The sequence below is a fragment of the Schistocerca nitens genome, chromosome 2 (assembly GCF_023898315.1).
Source record: "Schistocerca nitens isolate TAMUIC-IGC-003100 chromosome 2, iqSchNite1.1, whole genome shotgun sequence".
Taxonomy (NCBI): Eukaryota; Metazoa; Arthropoda; class Insecta; order Orthoptera; family Acrididae; genus Schistocerca; species Schistocerca nitens.
The window spans coordinates 158,317,564-158,323,563 of NC_064615.1; positions in this window are offsets into that span (position 1 = coordinate 158,317,564).

Consider the following 6,000-nt stretch of genomic DNA (forward strand, 5'->3'; position numbering starts at 1 on the left):
CTGTGAAATTTCTGACCTACTTAAAACTGAAATTATTAATTGCACAATCTAATGCTAATTATTAAATGTATTTCTGGATTAATTTATAAAATAATGATATAAATTAGTAAAGATCCTTTTTGTGTCAAGAAAGTTTGTAAACTCTTCTGCTTTGTAAATTCTTTGGAAATAGTTAGTACCGCAGTATGTAAGTAGTGGTGGGCGTGCCTCAGCTGGAATCAGATGTATTTTTGATTGTGCCTGTAATAATGTAATGTAATTTGTGGTATGGTAAAAATGGAGATTATGAAGTCAGTGTGGTATAGAAGAATGGGATAAAATAAAAAGATATTCATAGCAACAGCCTAATCTTCATCAGTTATTTCTTCTTCAGGAACCCCTTAGATCATAATTACAGCCTCAAGAATGTACCCTAAACACAACAAGACTTTGAACCAACAACAACAACAAGATAATGAAGATAAGTAAAAAGTCTTCTTTCCTGTGTCTTACACGTCTTGAAGCTTTCAAAATAGGTGCAAATACAGAGAAATTTTAAAAGTGATGTGTGGGAGGGTAAGATTACAGGTGTAGGCATCAGCCATGATCTGTTGACTGATAACAAAGTCTTGTCGCTGCAGAAGAAGAAGAAACAGTAATTTATGTCAATTACAGTTATGAAACTCAAATCACTTTAAGAAAGAAGACCAAGGACTGCCCAACAAAATCATATCAACACTGACAAGAATGTCATATGATGTCAACAATGATGGACTGGATGAACTGAAAGAGGACTTGACAACTATGACAAAGGACATTAGAAAAGATAAGTACAAATCATTTGTGAAATCAATTTTTTTTTTCAGTGGATTGTGTGATTGTTAGGAAATTAAATAGAGACGAGGGTAGTGGTTTTATTTTTTTATTTACATGTCAAGTTCTGTGGGACCAAATTAAGGAGCAAATCTCCAAGGTCATGGAACGTGTCAGTACATGAAATTACAACATAAAAGTAATAACAGATAAAAATAAATGTTTATGAACTCGAAAAAGTCAGTCCATAAGTTTAAGTAAACACAATCAACAATACCATAAGATTCAGCTTAATTTTTCAAGGAACTCTTCAGTTTCGATTTGAAAGCATGTGGATTACTGCTAAGATTTTTGAATTCGAGTGGTAGCTTATTGAAAATAGATGCAGCAGTATACCGCACACCTTTCTGTGTAAGAGTTAAGGAAGTCCTATCCAAATGCAAGTTTAATTTCTGCCGAGTATTAGCTGAGTGAAAGCTGCTATATTTTCTTGGGAATAAGCTAATATTGTTAACAAGAAATGACAGTAAGGAATATATATATTGAGAGGCCAATGTCAAAATACCCAGACTCGTGAATAGGGGTCGACAAGAGGTTTGTGAACTTACACCACTTATTGCCCCAACCGCCCATTTCTGAGCCAAAAATATCCTTTTAGAATGGGAAGAGTTACCCCAAAATATAATACCATATGACATAAGTGAATGAAAATAAGCAAAGTAGACTAATTTTTGTGTCAAACGATCACTCACATCAGATACCTTTCAAATAGTAAAAATGGCAGTATTAAGTCTCTGAACAAGATCCTGAATGTGGGCTTTCCATGACAGCTTACTATCTATCTGAACACGTAGAAATTTGAACTGTTCAGTTTCACTAATCATATGCCCATTCTGTGAAATTAAAACTTCAGGTTTAGTTGTATTGTGTGTTAGAAACTGTAAAAACTGAGTCTTACTGTGATTTAGCGTTAGTTTATTTTCTACAAGCCATGAACTTAGGTCATGTACTGCAAAATGCTTAACTATATACTGAAAAGTTGGACTGACCCCAAGTTTAAAGAACATGTAACAAATTACAAAAAATATATAGAAAAGTAATTACAAAAGCAAAATTACTAAGTAATGATAAATTAATAAGAAAATCAGGCAATAAATCAAAAACTGTTTGGGAAATTGTGAAAAGGGAAACAGGTAAGGGCCTCAAGGATCAGGAAATAGTACTCAAAAATAGTGAAAATATTGAATTAAAAGATGAAACTCTGGCAAATTACATTAATAATTACTTTTTAAGTGTACCAGTGTCATTAAGTAAAAACTTTACTAAACATGAGAAATTAACAGCCCCAAAAGTAGACAGTAGTATGTTGTTAACTCCCACAAATGATAATGAAATATTAAAGGTGATATTTATTTATTTATTCCATGTGATCTGATGGTACACAGTGTGTTGCAGATGTCGGAAAATATCATTTAACATTGTTAACATATATTAACGTAGGCCTATAGTATCCTAATGTATTATATTGCTCAATGTTTTCAATTTAACACAAACAGCAAGATTACTGTTCTAAGTATTCATTTACAGAGTAAAAACAGTGACACAACAAATATGACTTCACGGCTTTGCTAAATTTTATGTTGTCTTCGATAGACTTAATACTAGTGGGAAGATTGTTGAACAGTTGGAGGCCCATGTGGAAAACTCCCTTTTTACACAGTTGAGTGTTTGTACGTATAACATGCAGGTTTGCATTTTTCCTGGTGTTGTGTTCATGTATTTCATTATTTTTTACAACTCTGGGGTCACTTGGCACTATGTGTTTTCTGAAAAATTTTAGAGTCTCAAGAATGTAGAGGCAAGGCAGTGCAAGGATTTCCAACTTTCTGAAGATGGGTTTGCAGAAGTCTCTGGGTTTGCTCCCAGTAATAATCCTCATTGCTCTCTTCTGGATTCTGAATGTGCTCAGAGCAGTTGAAGAATTTCCCCAGAATATTACATCATATTTGAGGTGGGCTTGTATGTATGCGTAGTATGCACTGGTTAATGTTTTCAGGCTAGCACATGTTTTCAGTACACTCAATGCATAACAGCCAGTACAAATCATGGAACTTACCTTTCCTGTATGAGGATTCCACTTTAGGTTATCTTGAACCCACAGACCTAGGAATTTGAAAACAGTGTCGGTATCTATTGACTGGTTATTTATAGTGACAAATGGCTGAGAGGAATTTGCATTTTGTGTTGTGTGGAAGTTCATGGAAGCTGTCTTTTTGGTGTTGATAGTTAATCTGTTGATTTTTGCCCAGTTACTGAGTTGATCAGTAGCCAAGTTCACGGCTTTTTGCACAGCCTCTGTATTCTCCCCTTTGAGGAGTACAGTTGTGTCATCAGCAAATATTATTGTTTTGTGATAAAGAGTATAAAATAAAAAATGTCTGCAGGTGTGGATGAAGTGCGTGTGTCAATAATAAAAAAGTTGCCCAACAAATTATAAAGCCCCTGGTACATACTGCCAATTTGTCTTTCAGCGAAGGTGTGTTTCCTGAGAGGTTGAAAATCTCTAAGGTTAGACCTCTGTTTAAAAAAGGAGATCCATACAAGGTAGAAAATTATAGACCAATATCCCTTCTCCAATCATTTTCAAAAATTCTAGAGAAATTAATGAAAACCAGACTTATAAATTACTTAGATGCTCACAAACTTCTAAACTGCAATCAACATGGCTTTCGCTCGGGCCACAGCACAGAATCAGCTATCCATGCCTATACGAAAGAGATTGTCAGGAGTCTTGACACTAAAAAATGTGTAGTGGGAATTAACTTAGATTTATCTAAAGCTTTTGATACAGTAAATCACAAAATTCTGTTAAACAAGATGGAGGCAATAGGTGTAAGGGGAGTTGTGAAGGAGTGGTTTGAATCTTACGTACAAGATAGAACTCAGGTGGTAGAAATCATCGCAGAACATAAAAATCAGAAAATCAAGTGGGTCTCAGATGCAGAGAAATTGGAAATAGGTGTCCCACAGGGCAGTGTTCTTGGTCCCTTATTATTCTTGCTTTATATAAATGACATAAAAAATCCTAATATTTCTACCAAAATAATGTTGTTCACAGATGACACTAGCATAATTATAAGTGATGATAAAAAAATCATGAACCACCACAACTGATATAGTCCTGAAATATATTCAACATTGGTTTAATGCTAATGAGTTAACACTTAATCTAAGCAAAACAAATTATATACAGTATGACAAAGCAACTCAAGATATGGACCTCCAGTTAAAACTAATGGATAAGAAGATAGAGAGTGTACAATCCATAAAGTTTTTGGGCATGCACATTGATCAAAACTTAAGCTGGAAAGACCATCTCAAGTACTTATCCCACAGGCTCAATTCGGTATGTTTTGCATTGAGGATATTATCTAGAGTATGCAGCACAGACTGTACTAGACTAGTGCATTTTGCTTACTTTCAGTCCATCGTGTCTTATGGCGTAGTGTTCTGGGGTAAAACTAAATCAAGCTTAACAGATATCTTCAAATTTCAGAAAAGGGCTATACGAATCATAACACATAACTCTCCAAGAACTCATTGTAGGCCCCTTTTCAAAGAACTGCAAATACTCACAATACCATCACTGTATATTTTTAAAAGCATTCTGTGTACAAGGGCATATATGAAAAATCTACGTACAATTGAGGACCGCCATAATTATAATACTAGAACGTGTAAGAATTTGTATGTAGAAAGGGTAAGGACAACACAAACCCAAAAGCATGTAAGTTATTTTGGAATAAAACTTTACAATGCTCTGCCAGTGGTACATGAAGGAAATAATAGATGAAGTAAAATTTAAGACTGAGCTTAAAAATTACCTTTTAAGCAAAACTTCCTATGACATAGATGAGTACTTTGATTGTGTGTAAATTTATTGCCAAAAATTTTAATTTATATCTCTAAATTTGTACTTTTAAAAAATGCCTTGAAAGTGATATTCCATTATTATGTCTGTAGTACTTGTACTAGTATGATAACTTTGTTGTAACAATTCCTACATCATGTAAATGATTTACAGGAAGATAATAAAATGAAATCAAATCAAATGAAAATGAAATATTTGAAACCAAGCCAATATTTTACACAACATCCTTTACTACCAAGCTAGTGCCATCAGTAAACAGATATATTTTAGAGCTACCCATAATACTACAGGTCATATCATTTATATAAATAAGGAACAGGAGTGGCCCCAACACTGATCCCTGGGGCACTCCCCACTTGACTGTACCCCACTCAGACCCCACATCACAACCGTTATCAACATTGCAAATAACGACCTTTGGCTGCCTGTTGCTACAGTAAGAGGTGAACCAGTTGTGAGTTATTCCCCGTATTCCGTAATGGTCCAACTTCTGGAGCAATATTTTGTGATCAACACAATCAAATGCCTTAGTTAAATCAAAAAATATGCCAGGCATTCAAAACCTTTTGTTTAACCCATCCAGTACCTCACAGAGAAAAGAGACTATAGCATTTTCAGTTGTTAAACAACTTCTAAAGCCAAACTGTACATTTGATAGCAAATTGTGTGATAACCATGAGAGTCCTTAGTCTTCAGTGATTTAATTATTGACTAAATCTCCCTCTTGTCTGTATCACAGAGGAGTATTGCAGACATCAATCTTGGGAAGGCATTTGCCAAGAAAGTTATATGGTTCCTGTAGAAACTAATTTTTATTTAGTTCACCATCAATGCTCAGAAAATGATTGTTAAATACTGTACATATATCTGATTTATCAGTAACAGAAATATTTTTACTGCGAACTGACTTTATTTCATCAACCCTGTGCTGCTGACCAGACACTTCCTTCACAACTGACCATATGGTTTTAATTTTATCCTGTGAATTAGCTATTCTATTTACATACCACATACTCTTTGTCTTCCTAATTATATTTTTAAGCACCTTACAGTACTATTTGTGACAGGCTACAGTAGCTTGATTGTGACTACTTCTAACTTTTTGATATAATTCCCGCTTTGTTCTACAAGATATCCTTGTCAGCCCAGTCAGCCACCCAGGCTGCCTATTACTGCTAGTACCCCGTTTAGAATGTTCTAATGGAAAGCATTTCTCAAAGAGCATGAGAAATGTGTTAAGAAAGCATTGTATTTATCACCTATGTTATTGGCACTAT